This window comes from Giraffa tippelskirchi, chromosome 8, assembly GCF_054371585.1.
Source record: "Giraffa tippelskirchi isolate mGirTip1 chromosome 8, T2T-mGirTip1v1.2.pri, whole genome shotgun sequence".
Classification (NCBI taxonomy): domain Eukaryota; kingdom Metazoa; phylum Chordata; class Mammalia; order Artiodactyla; family Giraffidae; genus Giraffa; species Giraffa tippelskirchi.
Genome location: NC_137282.1, coordinates 125241889 through 125261941, shown reverse-complemented (window position 1 = coordinate 125261941; position 20053 = coordinate 125241889). Strand labels below are relative to the sequence as shown.

At 54.2% G+C, this 20053-nt stretch overlaps 1 protein-coding gene across 5 annotated transcripts in view; it reads right to left on the bottom strand.

The window, feature by feature from the left end:
• Window positions 1-20053, bottom strand: part of PACSIN1 (protein kinase C and casein kinase substrate in neurons 1) — a 65968-nt gene that overhangs the window by 15694 nt on the left and 30221 nt on the right. Inside the window, exon 1 of one of the 5 annotated variants that reach the window (XM_081520045.1) lies at window positions 13137-13285. The exons of 3 other annotated variants lie outside the window; for them this stretch is intronic. The gene's annotated coding sequence lies outside the window, so the exon portion shown is untranslated. Of the gene's footprint in view, window positions 1-12858; window positions 13110-13136; window positions 13286-20053 lie in introns of those variants that run through there. One more of the 5 variants, XM_081520046.1, reaches the window with a different exon arrangement.

Below are 20053 nucleotides of genomic sequence, written 5' to 3'. Positions count from 1 at the left end.
GGACTATGCCCCACTTTGGGCTTCCCTGATGGCTCAGATGGTAAAGAATCTGCCTGCAATGCAGGAGACCCTGAGTCAAGAAGATCCCCTGAAGAAGGGAACGGCTACCCACTCCAGTATCCTTGTCTGGAGAATCCCATGGACAGAGGAGCCTGGCAGGCTACAGTCCATGGGGTTGCAGAGTGGGACATGATGGAGCAACTGGTCCTTTCACTTTCACACATGCCCCACTTCAGTAGAAAGTCTCCACAGCAGTTGTCGGCCCATTCCCTCAAAGCTTTGGGGAAAACTGGAACAGAAATGGAACTAAAAGAGTTCTTCTGCCAAGTCTGTGATTAACCTCTTTGTCCAAAACTTTATTCTCTTTCTTCTTCTGTACCTGTCCCTCCTCAAAACTGAGGAGTATCAAGGCAAAGGGGCTACTGAAATGGAGCAGAACCCTATGGTCTTTGTCCCCCATGTCCTCAGCCTGCCTTTTGTCTTTGGAAAAACGTTAACCAATGAGTAAGTTTCATCAGAGAAATGTGAAAATGCAGAAACAACGGAAAACAGTCAACAAGACGAAATAATAGTGGTTAAGTCATTAAACATAGTCAAGGACCATTAGTTCCTCCTCAAGGACTATAGATAACATTCTGAGCCATATCCTGTGAGCGGTCTTATCAAAGACACTTACAGATAAAACTCCCACCAGGTGGGAAGAAGTTAACTCCGTGATGACTGACTGTAGCCATGATGTGAGCCGCCACAGTTCCAAGAGCTGGCCTCAAAGGAAGGGGCACCAACCGACCCTGAGACCGAAGATGAGCTGTACTATAACAATCAAGATGCTCTGTGTCAGAAAACAAACAATCCAACCAAAAAATGGGCAGCAGATATTTCTCCAAAGAAAACATACAGATGCCCCAAAAGAACACAAAAAGATGTTCTACATCACTAATTATCAGACAAATGCAAACCAAAACCACAATGAGGTATCATCTCACACTGGTCAGAGTGGACATTATCAAAAAGTCTACAAACAATAAATGCTGGAGAGGGTGTGGAGAAAAGGGAACCTTCCTACACTGTTGGTGGGAATTGGTATAACCATTATAGAGTATAGTATGGAGGGTCCTCAAAAAAGCTAAAACCAGAACTACTATATGGCCCAGCAATCCCACTTCTGGGCATCAGTTCAGTTCAGTTCAGTCGCTCAGTCGTGCCCGACTCTTTGCGACCCCATGAATCGCAGCACGCCAGGCCTCCCTGTCCATCATCAACTCCCAGAGTTTACCCAAACTCACGTCCATCAAGTCGTATATCCAAAGAAAACCATACTTCAAACAGATACACGCACCCCAATGTTCATTGCAGCACTACATACAATAGTCAGGACATGTAAGCAAACTAAATGTCCATTGACAGATGAATGGATAAAGAAGATGTGGTGCATATACACAACGGAATACTACTCAGCCATCAAAATAGGGAAATAATGCCATTTGCAGCAACATGGATGGACCCAGAGATTATCTTACTATGTAAGTCAGACAGAGAGAGAAAAATATATAACTCATATGTGGGATCTAATTTTTAAAAAATGATACAAATGAACTTATTTATAAAACAGAAGCAGACTCACAGATTTCTAAAATAAACTGAAGATTACCAAAGGGGTAACATGAGAGGGAAGGATAAATTAGGGGCTTGGGATTAACATACACATGCTACTATATATAAAATAGATAACCAGATTCTGGCAATCCAGTGGTTAAGAGTCCACTTGCCAATGCAGGGGACACGGATTGGAACCCCGGTCCAGGAAGACTCCACATGTGTGTAGCAACTAAGTCTGTGTCCCACGCCTGTGGAGCCTGGGTGCCACAAGGAGGGTAGTGCCCGCTCGCCACGACTAGAGAAAAGCCCACCTGCAGAAATGAAGACCCAGCACAGCCGACAAATAGAATCAAATTTTAAAAAATAAAATAAAAATACATTGTTTATTTAAAAAAAAATAACCAACAAGGACCTACCATAGAGCATAGGAAACTATACTCAATATTCTGCAGTAGGAGTGAAGAATCTGAAAAAGAATATATGTATGTGTATAACTGGATCACTGTGTCGCACACCTGAAACTAGCACAACACAACAGTAAATCAACTAGACTCCAACAGAAAAATCAAAAAAAGAAAAAAAACAAGATGACGCTGGTAAGACCACCGAACGACCAGTTTCTATAAACGCTCTTCCCCCCCTGACTGTCTGTCAGTGGCAGGGAGTCAGCCTTGGGACAAGCGTCTGCCCTCCTACCGAGGTTGCCAGCCTCCAAAGTAAAGCAAACTTTCTGCCAACCTTGCCTCTCTAGTGGCTTTAGGGTGGCAAGCAGCCGGACCCCCACTTTTGGTAACAACCCTATCAGCAGCTGTGAACCTCGGGCAGGGAACACCTCAGACACTGTGAGCCTTGGCCGGTGAGGACGCGGGCAGGGGGAGGCTAGTCTCTAGGCTTCAGCGCAGGGTGGCCCTCCCCTTCCGGGGCCTCAGCCTCCCCATCTGTCCAGAGCCTGCTGCTCTTTTCCCAGTAACCACCCAGTATTGCCTCCCTACTCCTCGCAGGCACTAAATATATCTTGTTCCTTTCACCTTGGCAAAGCCTCAGACACACTTTCCCACACTCATGCACAGTAGCGGTGGGTGGGCGGGAAGGCAGCTGAATTCATCAAGGGACAAAGAAATGAGTCTGAACTTTTTTCTTCTTAATTTGGCACTTTTCACTTAGAAAGCAGTACTTGCTTCATAAAGAACATTTTGAATTTAGCTTTTGGAGAAGTAAAGGGCAGGGATGTTTAATGAAGAACCCTCAACCGGGGTAGGTAAATAAGCATTCTGGGGTCGGAGCCCACCTAGAACCCTTGGAGTCACTGAGCTCTGCTCTTTGGGATCCCAGCGGGTACAGCCATCAGCAGCTGGAGGTGCGGACAGGGACGGGGTGGGGGGTAGGGACATCCCGTTACAGGAACGGTTGGACTCACCCCTGGTGGTAGGGAAGGGACTCAATACAACCTTGTTGGAGGGAAATGCATCACCCCTAGGAATTTACCTTCCAGCTAGCTAGGTGAACTGATGCCACCCAATTCTGTTTACTGCAGCCCTGCTTGTAGGAACCAAAGGCTGGAAACAACCCAAATGCCTGGCCACAGGGGACCAGTTAAGTAAATTACGAAGCATTCAACAGAATGCTCTGGTCTTGAATGGAAAGAACCCCCCAAGCCATGTCACTAAAGCAAAAGGAGCCAGTTTCAGCACCGTGTGCCTGGATGCTTCCATTTTTATGGGGGGAAATACAGCAGTGGAGCGTATTTTTGGAAAGCTGAGTAATGGTGGCTGCCTTCGGGGAACTGGGTGGCTGAGGGATGGGAGGGGCATTTTCACCATGGGTCTTCTAGTGCCTTTTAGGTTTTGCCTCGCATAAACTGCATATTCTTTTTAAAAAGCCTTCAGCCTTGCAAGGGAGGTGCAGACAGAGAGAACAGACTTGTGGACACAGGAGGGGAAGGAGAGGGTGAGACGAATGGAGAGAGTAGCATGGAAACATATACACTACAAATGTAAAATAGATAGCCAGTGAGAATTTGCTGTATGACTCAGGGAGCTCAAACCGGCAGGATGGGGTGGGAAGGAGGCTCAGGAGGGAGGGGACATATTTATATACCTATGGCTGATTCATGTTGACGTATGGCAGAAACCAACACAATACTGTAAAGCAATTATCCTACCATTAAAAAAAAAAAAGCCTCCAGGCTCCAGCTGTTGGAGGAGAGCTGAGTAAGCTGGGAGCCAGGATGAGGTTGTACTCGAAGCGTGGAGGGAGGGGCAGCAGTCAAGACTTGGCAGGTCAGGCTAGGAGGGAACGCATGAGAGCAGAGGCCACTCTCCAGCCTGTCCAATCCAGGGAGGGTGGAACTGGCTGTGGTCCCACCCTGGGTGCAGGCCGGGTCTCCTGGCTCCCGGCCGAGGTAGAATGTGCAGTGGAGATAGCTCTAGCCTTGGGGTCCCTGCTCTGCCACCAAGTTGCTGTGTGATGCCAGGCAATTCACATGGCCTTGCTGGGCCTTGCTGGCAAATGGGAGCGATGCAACCAGACTGAAGGATCAAATGAGACAGAGGAGAGGGTCCCGCCCACTCTCACCCCAGGATGGACCTGCAGAGGCGGCCCAGGAGGCCAGGCAGGCAGCATCGGGACGGGGAAGTGGGAGGAGGTGTGGGAGCCCCCAGCACCGCGTGGCCAGACACACCACCCCAACTTGCCCCTGCCTCCTCCAATCGGCCTCACACCCCCACCCAGGGTGCAGGCGGGCGGCCTCACTCTGGCAAACGCCGGGGCCTCCCTGAACGGCGGTCAGGGGCTGCCATCACTCAGCACAGCATCTCTCAGGTCAGGAAGCCGGTGTGGCTGGAATCCGCTGCTCCTGGAATCCGCTGCTCCCGGTGGGTGAGCCCCATCCATGCTTAGCGCTCCTCAGCCCATCAAACAGGCACAGCGCCCATCTAAGCTTCCTCACTGTGGCTGTAAAGCTGTGAGGCCCAGAAAGCCCTTTATCCCTAATAACAACAGTTGGTATTTATGGAGCACAGACTTGGGGCCAAGGCCTGTTCGCACATCTTGATGGCTCTAACCCCCACCGCAGCCCTGTAACGCGGGGGCCGTTGTCATCCCCACTGCCCACGGTGCAGACGAGCACCCAGGGGCTGAGACCCGACTGAAGGAGCCTGCCAACTGTCACTACTGATTTGCCACCTCTGTTGCTGGAATGGGGGTGGGGGTCCCTTTTCCGGGTGGACCCTCTCTGTTTGCAATGCAGGAGACCTGGGTTTGATCCCTGGGTCGAGAAGATCCCCTGAAGAAGGGAAGGGCAAACCACTCCAGGATTCTTGCCTGGAGAATCCCACTGACAGAGGAGCCTGAAGGGCTACAGTCCATGGGGTCACAAAGAGTCGGACACAACTGAGCAACTAACACCAACACTAACCTCTCTGTGGAGCCAGGGAAGGTGCTGGGCCTTTCCGGCCCGCAAGGATGGTGCAGCCCTTGGCACCGGTGCGGCATTTGATAAAAGGGCAATAAGCTCTTTTTTAAAAACACAGGCCCCTGTGAAAATCTGAAGTTTCAATGTTGCCCTTGACCTTGCCTTTAGAGAGAAAGGAGCCCCAGGGTGAAAGGTGTCCTTTCTCAGGCCCCAAGCTCACCGCTAGCTGCCTTTAAAAGACCTTGAGGGCAGAGGCTGTGGTCACGTTCCCTCAACCCCTGACTTGGAGAAGCCACAGAAGAGTTAGACATGAGCCTCAGTGGGTGGAGGAGGGAGGTCAGGCACCGTGTGGCCTCCCACGGCTTTAGCCACTAATAACCACAGGCCCCGGAGTCACCCAGCTCCCCTTTCTCCTCCCACCCTCTACCCAACCCATCAGCAGGTCCTGAGCTTTGTTCTCAGCCACCCTGGTCCCTGAGCCCCCACCTCCCTACAGTAGCCTCTTCACTGGTCCTCCTGCCTCTGACCTTGTTTGTCTCTCCCCAACCCTAGTCTGTTCCCCAGGCAGCAGCCACAAGGAAACTGGTAAAAGCTAAATCTGATTCTTCCAGTGCACTACTTATGTTCCTCCCACAGCTCCCCATTTCTGCTGAGGAGTCCAGTTCCTTGCCAGGAGGCCCTGCATGACCGTGACCTGCTGGCCCTCCCCTTGCCCCTCTGGCCTCGCCTCCTATCATTCTTTATCTCCTCCAGCTCTACTGACTTCCTTGCTGTTCTAACCCCAGGGCCTTTGCACCTGCTAGGAATGGTTCCCCACCCCAACCCCCAGATTTCCAGTTCTGCTCAAATGTCCTGACCTCCCCCTATTTCAATTCTCAACTCTTTTTCCAGCCTGGCTCTCCTTCCTCCCTTTCCTCCTCACGTTTGCAATCTCCATGCGACAGGGTCTCAACACAGTACTCACCATGTTTACTGTCTTCCTCTCCCACTTAGAACATCAGCTCTGTAAGCCTAGCGATTTTGTCTGACTCTGCTGTCTTTTATCAACATCCAGAGCAGTGCCTGGCACATAGTAAGTGCACAATACTTATTTATTGAATGAATGAAAAAAATGTCAACCTTCTGGAACATTCAGTAAAGAGCAGAAACACTGAATTCTGTACTCTATAGAGTCAAACACAGTCACCCACACGCAGTCAATGTCCAATAAATGTTGATGAAGACACAGCCAAGAGCCAGCATCCTCCCAGAAGAGTGGGGGCCCCAGGTTCCTCCTGTCCTCTGTCCCTGGGCCCCCTTCCTTTCCTCCTGGTCCACCCTCAGGGTCCAGTTCCACACTCTCTTCCTCCTTGACTCCCTGTGATGGTTCTGCCCTTGGGGTGGTGCCCTCCCTCCTTAGGGACCCAACGTACAGACAGAATAAGTGTCAATAGCCTCAGGCTGTCACCCCCTGCTCCACTCGCCCTTCATATCAACCTCAACCATTTCTGAGTACCTACTGTGTGCCAATCTCTTCAATGCACTCTATTTCTAATCTTCATAACAGCCAATTAAATATATATATGAATCATAACAAACCAAAAATATATACAATGGAGTATTATTCAGCTATAAAAAAAATGATGCATTTGAGTCAGTTCTAATGAGGTGGACGAAACTGGAGCTTATTATACAGAGTGAAGTAAGCCAGAAAGAGAAACACCAATACAGTATATTAACACATATATATGGAATTTAGAAAGACAGTAACGACCACCTCATATGCAAGACAGCAAAAGAGACACTGTTTTAAAGAAGAGACTTTAAGACTCTATGGGAGAAGGCGAGGGTGGGACAATATGAGAGAATACCAGTGACTCATGTATATTACCATACGTGAAACAGATGACCAGGGCAAGTTTGATGCATGAAGCAGGGCACCCAAAGCTGGTGCTCTGGGACAACCCAGAGGTGGGAGGGGGGCTCAGGATGGGGGACACATGTACACCCGTGGCTGATTCATGTCGATGTATGGCAAAGCCACCATAATATGGTAAAGAAATTAGCCTCCAATTAAAATTAATTAATTAATTTTTAAAAAATTTAAAAAAAAAAACACATTGAAATAGGTGGTGACTTCTCTGAGACTCAAAGAGGTTAAATAACACGTCCAAGGTCACATAGCAGGGAAGAGGCAGGGTCAGATGCAGACCCAGGGGTGAGTCCCTCCCCTGCCCCTCCCTGCCCGGGTGCTTGGTCCAGAGTCACTCCACGGATGTCACCCCGGCCCTCCTGGCCTAAGGGACCAGCTCAGCTCAAACCTGGGCGGGGCCACGGGAAGCCAGAACTGCGTGCCCTCACCCAGGGTGGCCCTCAGCTTCCACAAACCTTCCCACCGCTCCCCAGTCCTCAGGTCACCCAGACATGGACGAGTTCACTGTGCCTGGCCTGGGGCCACATAAGGACCCTCACCAGCAGGAAGGGTCCAGGTCAGCTGGAACACGCTGTCTTCCCAGCCCTCCCTGTGACGTCACCCCCAAGCTGACTCGGGATTTCGTTCACACCCTCCCTGCTGCCTGGGGTGCACGCTGCCCTCCTCCCCAAGGATCGCCTGTCCCCAAAACTGCCCTCCTTCCCTCCAAGGGCCAGCTCAGTGCCCCCAAGACGCCCACCTCACCCCACACCCTGGTGCGGCTCCTCGGCACCCCCGCCAGCAACCACGCCTCGCTGTCTCCGGAGGCAGCCTGCTCTCCCCCAGGTCAGCACTGAGAGCAGGTCGGTTACGGGCCCTGCCGCGGGGCCGGACGGGGCGACTGGGTTCAAATCCCGGCTTTGCCACTTTTTGGGTTGTGTGACTCTGGCAAATGGCTTCAACGCTCTGTGCCTCAGTTTCCTCATCTGCAAAATGGAGGTGATGCTACCCCCAACCCCATGGAGGTAGTGTGAGTTCACCGTTATTATTACTGTGGGTATTATTACCTGCACTTCCCAGAGCTTCAGAGCTTTCAAACCAGGAGGCCATCCGGGTGACCTCCCCGGTGTTAGTCACCTGCCAGGCTCCTCTGTCCATGGGGATTCTCCAGGCCAGAATACTGGAGTGGCTTGCCTTTCCCTTCTCCAGGGGATCTTCCGCACCCAGAGTCGGAACTCAAGTCTCTCGCATCGCAGGCGGATTCTTTACCCCCTGAGCCCCCAGGGCAGCACCTCCCTGGATGCCCTGTCTCCTTCTCCCCTGTGTGGACTAGCATCCCCGCAGGCTTTTGCTGAGGACTGAACTGTGTCCCCCTCAAATTTATATGGTGATGCTGTATCCCCGTGACTGCATTTGGAGACAGGCTTTCAGGAAGTGATTAAAGTTAAATGAGTTCAGGGGTGAGGTCCTAATCCAACAGGATCGGTGTCCACATTAAGAGGAGGAAGGGAGGGCCGCGCCCTCTCCCCAGGCTCCAGCAGAGGGGAGGCCAGGTGAGGACACAACAGGAAGGCCGGAAGACAGGTCTCACCAGGGCCCTGGCAGGCCCTCGATACCGGAATTCCAGCCTCCAGACTGCGAGAAATCAGTGTCTGCTGTTTAAACCGCCCAGTCTGTGGTGGTCTGTTACAGCACCCCAGCTAAGACCGCTTTCTGTGAGACGGCTGGGCTTCATCTAGAGCCCCCGGTCTCCAGGTGCCCTGGAGAGAGAAGGTCCCAGACCGGGCTTTGTCTTGCCTTCTTCTCTTTGGATCTGAAAAACAAGACTACCCAACCTCCATCTCCTGTGAGGTAGGTGCCCTGGACAGTCCCCAGAGGGCCCTGCCTACAGAAACTATAAACCCCAAGGTGGGGAGGCAAGAGAGGGATGGAAGCAAATGGGGAGACTGAGCGAGGCAGACTCCCGAGAGACACGGAGCTGAAGGAAATGGGTGGGCCCATCCCAGGGGGAAAGGGTGGAAGGGACCCACCCCAGCCGCCCGTGGCTGGCCCCCCTCCCCTCCTCCCAGCTACTCCTCGGACCCCAGACTTCAGCTCCTCACCTTCCCTAGTCTTTCCCCTCTTCCTCCAGCCCCACCAGGCCCCAGGCCCTCCATTCTGCTCCGCACTCCCCCGCTCCCAGGCGGAGCGGGTGGGGTGACATCTCATTAGGCCCACCCATCTCTAGGGAGCCTCTAGGCCTGTTCTGGATGCTGCAGGCTCAGCAGGGAAGAAGACCAGGCTTCCCGCACAGAGCCTACACTCCAGCACTGGCAGGAAACTAAGTAGTGGATAAACATCACTCATTAGATGATTAAGGTTAACAACAGTTAAAGAAAATCAAGCCGGGAAGAGGGAAGTTGGGGCAGCCTCAAGTAACGACCAGCTGTCCTGGTGGACACACCCTCTGGCTCGCCGGCTTCCTGGGGGCTCACCTGGGGCATGTCCTACACTGCTTCTCTGAGGGGCCCGATGGATAGAGCCGCAGCTGCCCACAGCAGGAACCTGCTTAAAATCAAGAACGCTTCCTGCCTTACCTCCACACACTCAGTGTTTCCAGGGACCACCTCCCAGTGAACCACTGTAATCACAGCCCCGTCTCAGGCTCCACAGACGGGGTGGGAGCTGGTGGGAAGACAGGGCCCCGTCCTCTCTGCTGTGGGTACGTTTCCTAGAGACCACTCATCCCACAGGCGGACGCTCTGTCCTGACAAGGTGTGTCCTGTCCCGAGCCTCCGCATCTCCTGTCTCCTGGAGGGGCAGGAACCAGGTCTGCCTGCCCTGTGGGCGATACTCCTGGGGCGTGCACTGCAGGTTTTCCCGAAGGCACAGAACTCTGAGCAGGAAGGAGGGGGCCCCCCATCCTGAGCAGCACTGGGGGTGGGGGGCACGCAGCTCGCTCTCCGCCCCTTCCTGGCGGAGGAGAGCTCTCCTGGCCACGGCTAGGGCAGAGAAAGGCAAGAAGCACGCACTCAGTCCTTGAATGACATCTGTCCCACTCGATGCCCTGGGGCCACTGCCCAGTCCGGTGGGGAGGTGGACATTGCATCCCTTCCCCTGTGAGGCTGAAACCCACCTCCCCGTTACCACACAGATGCAGGGGGGGCCAGCCACTGAGCCAAAGACTCCTGGCTTTAATTGCAGCCCTGATCCTTTCAGCGCAGCTCTGTGCTACAGCGTCAGCAAGCCGGAAACCCCCGTGCCTCGAGGAGCTGACACGCTAAAGGGCCGGCAAGACAAGAAACTGGTCGAAAAAGTAAATGATCAAGTGTGTCAAAGGTGACAAAGGCTCTGGGGAAGAGAAGAGCAGCAGAGGGAACAGGGAGGGATGGTGGGGCTGAGGAGTGGTTCTGTTTACAGAGTCTGGTCGGAGAAGGCTGTTCTCAGAAGGTGGCATTTGAGCAGAGTCCTGAAGGAGGTAAGGGAGGGCGCCATGCAGATATCTGGAGGAAGAGCGTTCAGGCCACGGGAAGAGCCGGTGCAAAGGCCCTGGGGCGAAGCACAGCTGCCAGGATTGAGGAACAAGGGGGCCGTGTGGCTGGAGCAGGGGGAGTGAGGGGGAAGGCTGAAGTCAGGGAGGCTGACTGGGAGGTGATGCAGACACGTGGCAGCTTGTAGGTCAGAGAGGGGCCCATGACATCCCCCCCCATCGAGTGAGACAGGAGCCACTGCAGGGTATGAGAAGAGGTGGGGTGTGACCTGACAGGTTTCAAAAGATCCCTGGCTGCTGGGGGAGGTGAGAGGGGGAGTGTACTACAGGGGGCACCTGCTGGCAGACAGCTGCAGCCCCCAACCCCCCTCCAGTGATGGAAGATGGGGACTTGGAGCAAGGCGGTAATGCTGGAAGCTGGTGAGAGGTGCTTGGAGTTGGGGGATACTGACTTTGGGGCCAAGAGGATTTGCTGCTGGTTTGGATGTGGAAGCGAGGGGTCAAGGTGGTGCCGGGGTTTGGGCCTGAGCACCTGGCGGGGGGGGGGGGGGGCGGTGGGCGGTGCTGCTTCCTGAGATGGGGAGCACAGCAGGAGGACCAATTTAAGGAAGCCCTGGAGCTCAGCTTTGGAGCCCCAAGAGCCAAGTGGTGACGCTCCTTCCTCTCCCCAGACCTCCTACACCAGGGGCAAACGGGGAGAGCCAGCCCGGGCCAAGCTGCTCTAGTCCCGGGGCCTCTGGCGCTCCTGCAGCCGCCCTGCAGCCCCCTCCGATGCAGGTAAGGCTGCGGGGTGTGGAGCCCGGGCGCCCTGGGCTATGAGCCCACTGCTGGGGCTTCCATTCTGGTGCCATGACTGCCCCAGAGTCTGGCGGCAACAGAGTAGGAGAGAGAGCAAGCAAACAGAGCCCAGGATGCGCGGGACAGAGAAAATAGTGGAGAAGGGGACTGTGGCCTAGAGAAGGCCAAACAGGAGCGGAGTTCTGGGGAAGGGTCGGCTCTTTCCAGCTTCTGCCAAGAGTCTGCCCTCTAGGCTCACCGGCCCCTGTTCTGGTGGGCATGGGATGGAGGCTGGCCGGGTGGGAGGAGGTGATGCAGCTCAGACCAGGCCCCAGGCCCCGGTGGGAAGGAGAGTGCCAGGGCTTGGAGACAAGGGGGTGGTGCACACGGGTTACTGGGCTGCTGGCTTCTAAGCAATCTCCCCACCCAGTTCCTGCCACCCCCAGGCCCACCCTCTCACCTGGGCCCTTAACCCTGAAGTAGGAGACCTCTGTACCTATACTCAGCAAGTGCAACTACGGTTTGCAAAAATGAATGAACAGAGCCATGTCAGCTTCTCAGCGCACATCCCCTGACCCCATCACCTTGGCCCTGTTCCAGGTTCTCTGGCCCCCGAGTGCCCAGGGAAGGGGGAGCTCCCATGTGGTGCCGAGACCCAGCCAAGGAGCCAGCCCAGCTCTCAGGGGCTGCTGGGGATGGAGGGCAGGTGGGAGAACGGGGCAGACCCTTCAGCCCCCTAGGCAGGCTGGAGGTTGACACACCACCCCCTGCCCCCTTGGGCTGGGATCTCCCCCAACGCTCGCTGAGGCCCTTCAGCTGTGGCCCAGGGCCCCTGGGGCCGATTCTCCGCGCCCACTGCTCTCCCGCAGGTCCTCCTGACCGTTCTGTGCCCACAGCCAGGCAGTGCCGCCCAGCTCCTCCCCAGGCCCAGCCCCACCCCCTCCCGGGCAGCAGCAGAGGCGCCTCTGCAGTGTCCCAGCTCCCCCAGCAGCGTCTGAGTCCATCCCAGGAGCCACGCTGCAGAGGGACAGAGAGGGGAAGGGAGGGACTCGGGCACCCCACCCCATCGGGGAGGACCCCACCAAGCATGGAGACCCGGGGCCTGCTAATGGGCCAGGTGGGACAGGGCCCTTTGGGAGATCTGGGGGAAATGGGTCTACAGGGAGAGCAAGGAGGGGAAGGGCCTGAGCTTGGGGGAGAAGAGAGAGGTCTCCTCCCTGACCCGGGGTCTAAGCCCAGGCCCTGAGACCACGGGGGGCCAGCAGGGAGGCTGCTGGTGTAGGGGTAGGAGGTGGGCCTGCTGGTTTCCGATGGCCAGGACCCAGGACTGCCCTGAGTGGGGGTGGGGGGCATCCTCACCCCCCCCACGCCCACCGCCAAGCCTCAGCCTGGGGAGCAGCAGCACCACGGGCTCCTGGAAGCTCTGGCCCCCTGGGCCCACTCTGCGAGGGAAGGGGCACTTCTCTGGTAAGGACCTGTGGCAGGGGTGCAGAAAGGGGCGGAAGCGCAGAGCGGAGGCAGTAACGGGGACAGTCATCCTGATGGGGAGGACCCAGCTTCTGCAGAGGGCCTCTGGGGACGCAGGCTGCTCCCCATCAGGTCCACTGGCCCCAGGGCTTGCTGCCGAGTCCTGCCGGTGGGAAGGCTGGAGCGGACGCCGGCCCTAGTCTCCGGACAGCCTCTTCCGGCTGTCGCCACCGAGATGCCTACCTGGGCCCGTCTGGGCACCAAGCCCGGGGCACGGAGGCGCGCGCGGCCCCCGCTGAGCCAGGCCAAGGCCGGAGTTGCCGGCTGCCCTCCTCCTGCTCCGCGGCGGCGGGCGGGGAGAGGGCCTGGCGCCCGGGCCGGGGGCTCTGTCCTCTTGGCTTCCCTCCACCACTCGCTCGCACACGCGGCGGCTCCAGGGCTGCAGACGCCGGCTCCCCGCCGCCCGCCGCCACCTCCTCCCCGTCCCTCCTCCCGCCCCGCCCCCTTCTCCCACCGCCCACCTCCGTCTGCTCGTTTCCATGGCAACTGGGCTATGCTGGCTCAGACAGCCTCCCTCCCGCGGACACCAGGGGACGCCCGCCTCCTGCGCGGCGCCCGCTCCCCCGGGCGGGCACGCGCACGCTTCACCTTCCCGGGCTCCGGCAGCCACGCCCCACGGCGGGGCGGGGCGGGGCGGGGCGGGGACCGGGGTCCCCAAGACCCTACCTCCCAAAATGCCTTCAAGACTCTGGAAGCTGCGTCTTTCCACATGCTTCCCTCAGGTCCTTAAAATGTTACCAAGTGTCGCTCTGCAAAACATTTCTACTTGCTTAATCATTTATTCTCATTCAGTCACTCCTCAATTTCAAACTTGATTTTTGTGGGTCAGGCCAAGTGTGAGATGCTCCTCTACGATCTCATTCCAAGAGATTCCATACCCAATTTACAGATTGGAAACTGAGGCCCATAGTAGTAAAACAATCTGTCTGGGCATCCTGGGCTCCTTATTGGCAGCCAGGCCTTGTGATTCTAATTCTGGTGCTGCTCCCACAGGCCAGAGCTGTCCCACACACCCCACTTCAAACATGTACTACACATGTATGACCCATCCACACCAATACTTGTCCATGCACATGTGCATGCCAATGACACACTTACATATACAAACACTCATTACATGTATTTGCACATGTGCATTTCCACAAGTCTGTGTATTTACCTATACATGTACAGATAACACACACATACATATAACTGTAACACTAATATCAGTGTACACATATCTTTGACATGTGTACACACATCTACATGAATCTAGAACATACAATGCACAAACTCTTCCCCCACAAAATCACAGCTGTGCGCACAAGCCCCCAACCCTGGCCTCATGGGAGGGGACTGGTGACACAAGTGAGTGTCCCAACCAGGGGACTGAACGATGAGCCCCTTCCTAGGAGAGGGTCTGTCTGCTCCTCGGGACACTAGTCTGCCTACTGTGTCTCTGTCTGCTGCTGGAGGGCCTGGAGGGGACTGTGGGAAGGTCGGGAGATGGGTCCACCTCCCCCACTCTCTCTCCCTCATTCTGAAAGTCCTCTGCCTGGTCCAGACTAGATACTGCCTACAGCCCCTCAGCCTAGGGGGCTCACAGATATCCGCCCACCCCCTAGGTGTTGTCCAGTCCTGGTACCCGGAATTAAGACAGGATTGAACAAAATAGACCCCCTTCCCCAAAGAGAATTCCAGACTTCAGAGAGCCCTGCCACCCGCCAAGAGGGATAACATCCAGTGGGGGCCAGGGGAGGGGGTCTTTAGGTCAAGCAGGAAAAGGGGCCCAGGACACACAGTGTTCCCCATAGGATGCGCTACCCTCAGCCCAGGACTGCCTCAGAAAGCCCTCAGGCAGGGTCACTGCATGCCCTGTGCCCCAGGGCAATACTCAGGGATCCCACACAGCCCAGAGAGGGCACACACGATCAGAAAGAAGCGGAGGCCCACCAAATATTAAGTCAAAAAGTGCCTGCTAATACAATGACAGCCTCTTCCATAGTTCATCCTGTCTAAAACCCTCTCCGTCATAAGACTGCTGCCAATTAAACCAAGACATGCTATTAATACAAATCGTATGAACCATCCTAATATCAGTGATGTCAAATGTGAGGGGGAAATCATCTTGGAACAGATGAAATGGGGCACTTCACTCATTCACCGGATACTGACTAGGCACCCACTATGTGCCAGAGGTTCTACACGCTGGGACGCAGGCCACGGGCAAAACAAAGTCTCTGCCCTCAGGGGTGATGAGCTGGACCCTTGTTCTCTTGCAGCATCTCTGTGAGGCTCCAGGACTGATGAGGAAACAGGCTCTGAGTGGTTGAGCAATTTGCCCAAGAGGACAGGCAGAAAATGCCTGGGCTGGGATTTGAACTCCCTGCCTGCCAAGCTTATCCCATGGATTCCATTAGGAAAGATCTGATTGCGAAACATGGTGAGAAGGATGCTTCTCATCCTTAGATCAAGGCAGGACAGGGTCATATGTACTCGAAGTCAAATAGTGGGCATGAGTGAGGATCCCCCCAAATGACCTCAGAGGTGACTTCCAACCTGGCGTCCTTGGGCCAGAAGCCTGATGCTGGGTGTCCCCAGACCTGGAGGTCCTCAATAGTCACTGAGGTCACACCCAGGCCAAAAGTGTGGGGATGGCTGGTGCCCGAGAGCAGAGGCTCCCGGGAGAGCTAGGGGGTGGGGAGGGATTGAGTTCTCAGGCCCTGTAAGCAGAGCCCCCGACCTGCCTGCCAGCCCCCAGCCTCGGATAATCTTTCTCCTAAACAGCCAGCTCCAACCAGGGATATCAAAGACAGCTGCCCCCCCGCCCACCTCCATCAGCCTGATCCGGCCCCATCTGCTGTTGGGAGGGTCCCCAAGAGAGGTTCATGAGGGAAGAAGACAACAAGATTAGACAGAATTAGTTTTTGTCAAAGTTGACATTAATAAGAGACTCCCTAAACCAGCAAATGGTGATTGCAGCCATGAAATTAAAAGACGCTTACTCCTTGGCAGGAAGGTTATGACCAACCTAGATAGCATATTAAAAAGCAGAGACATTACTTTGCCAACAAAGGTCCGTCTAGTCAAGGCTATGGTTTTTCCAGTGGTCATGTATGGATGTGAGAATTCGATGGTGAAGAAAGCTGAGCGCCGAAGAATTGATGCTTTTGAACTGTGGTGTTGGAGAAGACTCTTGAGAGTCCCTTGGACTGCAAGGAGATCTAACCAGTCCATCCTAAAGGAGATCAGTCCTGGGTGTTCATTGGAAGGACTGATGTTGAAGCTGAAACTCCAATACTTTGGCCACCTCATGCGAAGAGTTGACTCACTGGAAAAATCCCTAATGCTGGGAAGGATTGGGGGCAGGAGGAGAAGGGGACGACAGAGGATGAGATGGCTTGATGGCATCACCAACTCGATGCACATGGGTTTGGGTAAACTCCGGGAGTTGGTGATGGACAGGGAGGCCTGGCGTGCTGCGATTCATGGGGTCGCAAAGAGTCGGACACGACTGAGTGACTGAACTGAAAAACCAGCAAAATTACCAGTAACAGGTTACACCAAGTCAGCCTGTGCCCTTTGAAACTACTCCATCTTTATCTCCTACCTTCCTTGGCTCCTTCTTCCCAAGTGGACCCCCATTCAGGGGAAAATTGTCCTCTGCCAATTTTTCTGTCTTTCGGTGTTTTTTTTTTTGGCCTGTGGGATCTTAGTTCCCCAACCAGGGTTCGAACCTGAACTCCCTGCAGTAGAAGAATGGAGTCTTAACCACTGGACTGCTGGGGAAGTCTCCTCTGCCAGTTCTGTGGCAACTTTCCTCTGCATGTTATTTGAGCTAGAAAAACATCAAGGAGTTGTCATCTGCAGCCTCCACTCCTATACTTGTAGGCCCCAGACAGGCCCAGGGACACTCCCTAATCCACACACACACACCCGTGTACACACACACACACACACACACACACACCCTATGCCCGACCTCCTGGACCTTAATACTTAATAGTGTTCCAGTCCCGCAGGCTGGATCAGTCTACAAATAAGGAGGGGGCCTCGCCCAGGCCACAGGGCAGCTGCTCTCTGGCCCCCAAAGAAGCCAATTCGTTTTGTCACCGCCTCCTTCTCCAACCCAAAGCGCATCATCGTCCCCACCCCCCACCCCATTCCGGCAGTAATCCTCCATGTTCCCCAGTGCTGTGCAAACGCAATCACGGCTCATTAACTGCTGCTTTGCATCTCATTTGCATAATGCCCTCATGACTGTCAAAGTACCAGAATCCTCCCCAAGGCCCTGCCCCTGACGGAGATAGAAACCTGGACAAGACTCTGCTGAGGGTCAGTGGGGGGGACCAGACAGGTGGGGACGGGGAGGATCAGAGGGAGAAAATCAACAGCTGCTTCAAGGTTCAGACCCTGAAAGCCCCCAGAGGAGGGGCAGTTCAAACTTACAGAGAGTGTGCTAAGGCCAGGCACCATGCACTGTGCTTTACACACATCACCACTTGCTTTCCACAATGAACAGGTGTGAAAACCAGTTCAGAGCAGTAACGGCCTCACTATTCAAAGCCTGGGTCTGAGAACCTACAGCTTGGGCATCCCCTGGAGCTGGGAGGACAGCCAGCCTCTCAGGTCCCACCCCGGACCTCCAGATCAGAGTCTGCATTGTCACAAGGTCCCATGAGACCAGAGTCGTGGGGCCTTGGCCTGTGAAACAGCTTGAAGACGACGCTGGTGTCAGATCTGAGGCATCTGCCCAAATCCCATGTTAGTGTCTTTAATATGTTTAACAAACGTTTCCGGAGCACCTACTATATGCAGCACAGCTCTAGGCAGTGGGACACAGCACAGAACCATGGGATAACCCCATGGATGTTTCATGCCAAAGCGGGAGACACACAATAAATACAGTAAAAGTTCAAGTGGCTCTGGGTACCGTCAAGAAAAGTAATGTGGGTAAAGGAATAGAGGATGAGTGGGGGCCATTTTAGAATCCTTCTCTCTCTTTTTTTTTTAATACTTGACTTTTAACTTAATTTTTTAATTTTTTATTTAATTTTTTTATTTTTTGGCCGTGCCGTATGGCATATGGGGTCTTCGTTCCCTGACCGGGGCTCAAACCCACGCCCCCTGCAGGGGAAGAGTGGAGTTTCAACCACTGTACCACCAGGGAAGTCCTGAGAATCCCTCTTTGAAGAGGTAACATCTGAACAAAGACCTATGTAAATGGGTAAGGGAGGTATGTGATGATTTGGGGGAAGAGTGTTTCTGTCAGAGGGAACAGCACGCTCACTTTGTCCTGATGTGGGAGGGGACCGGGCACACTGAAGGGATGGGTGGACGGGTGGGTGGGCAGGTGCAGGAACAGAGAACAGGCAGGGGCTAGATCCTGTAGGGCCTTGTGGACCCTGGTGAGGATGGAGCTGGATTTTATTCTAAGCAAGAAAGGAAGCCACTGGTATTTTTGAGCAAGGGTGGGGAAGAGATCTGGTTAATGTTTTCAAAAAATCACTGTGACTTTGATGTGGAAACTGACTAGAAGGAGGCAACGGCTGAAAGGAAGAGAGCAGTTGAGAGGCTTTTGCAATATTCATTCCCAACAGGAATGAGTGTTTGTGGCCACTGAAACCTATGACCCAGAGCACTTGTAGCAGCTTTGCTCATAATAGCTCTGAACTGGAAGCAACCCAAATGCCTATCCTCAGAGGCGCTGATCAATAAGTCATGGGGTATTGTATGTAGTTGAGATCATTTGCTTTTTCACTGTTGTCTAGGACTCCACAGTGCAAATTCTACTGTGCGGTTTGCTCGCACAGTTGAATACTATACAGCAATGAAAAACATCCAGCTACACACAACGACATGGAAAACATCTCAAGACATTATGATGAGCAAGAGAAGCCAAACTTAACGGAGCATACTGAACAGATTCTATTTATATGAAGCTCAAGAACAGGCAAATCTAGATTTCTGGTTCCTGGGCAAGATGGAGTAAATGTACTTGTCCCTCTTCCTTCTGCAAAGTCCAGCTAAAAGTCCTGGACATAAACAAATACAAGAAGACTCTAAAAGGGGAGAAAGAAGACAGGCTGACTAGAGACCTCAGAACCCAAAGAATGACAGGGCAGTGAGTTCTCTGGGTTTTCTTTTCACCCGATATATCCCAGGTGTGTGACTGGAGAAGTCAGCAACCCAGAAAGACCAACGAGTATGGACAGTAACAGCCCTAAAAAAAGCCTCCTCTCTTTAGCCAAAGGACTAGGAGAGGTGCAGTTTAGCAAGATAAAAACCTTTAAAACAAGAAATGCCAAACGCTATGGGAAAAAACTGCAGCCCCAGCCCTACCCACCCCCATGAGCAGGGATCAAGTGGGGAGCCTTGCCTGGCAGTAACCAGCGCCCCAGCCCCTGAGACAGGCTGGGATCCGGGACCCTTTGTTGCAGTGCTGCAATGCTTGCACCTGGACACATCTCTCCTTGACCAACAAAATACAATGACACTGCATGGGACTTGGGGCAAATTCTGGACCCAAAAGATACAAAGAGACCAAAAATCCCACCTGTGACTTTTGAAGAGCCTGAAGCAAAAACAGGATGTTGGGAGCAAAAGCAGTTACTATGCATGCTCCCTGCACACACCACCACCTAAGGGGTGGGCAAAACACCTAAGCGACCCCTCTGGCCAGACCCCTGGACACACCCCCACCTTCACCCCATGTAAGGAACAAGCTCGCCGCCCTCAGGGAGCAAACAAGCAAGTGAACCTGTTGTTTGTTCTTGCCCCCCACCTCTCTGCTGCAGCAGAGGTGCCCAATAAAGCCTTGTCTGAATTTCTTGTCTGGTCGCTAGTCGATTTCTACTGATTGGGGAAGGTCAAGAACCCTGGTCATTAACACCCCACCACCAGGGTGTGGGTTGGCTAGGTTGGCTGGGTGGTTCATTTCCATATGCCTCAGCTGGGGCTGGAATGTCCAAAGCAGCTTCTTCATTCACAGGACTGAGGTGCCGGGGTGGCCGGCAGCTGGCTGAGTACTTGTCCCTCCCCCTCGCCCCCTCCCCTCCCTGCCCTTATCCGCACGTGGTCTCTCCAGCCGAGTACCTGGCCCTACTTACGTGGCAGCTCAGGGTTCCAAGAGCATACAGTCCAAAAGGACAAGTTCCTATGTGGGCATGTGTCATGTCCGACTCTTTGTGACCCCACGGACTGTAGCCCGCCAGGCTCCCCTGGCCATCGAACTTTCCAGGCAAGAATACTGGAGTGAGTTGCTGTTTCCTACTCCAGGGAATATTCCCGACCCAGGGATTGAATCCCAGTCTCTTGCATCTCCTGCACTGGCAGGCAGATTCTTTACCACTGAGCCACCTGGGAAGTCCTCCAAGGTGTGAGCATTTAGGTCTCA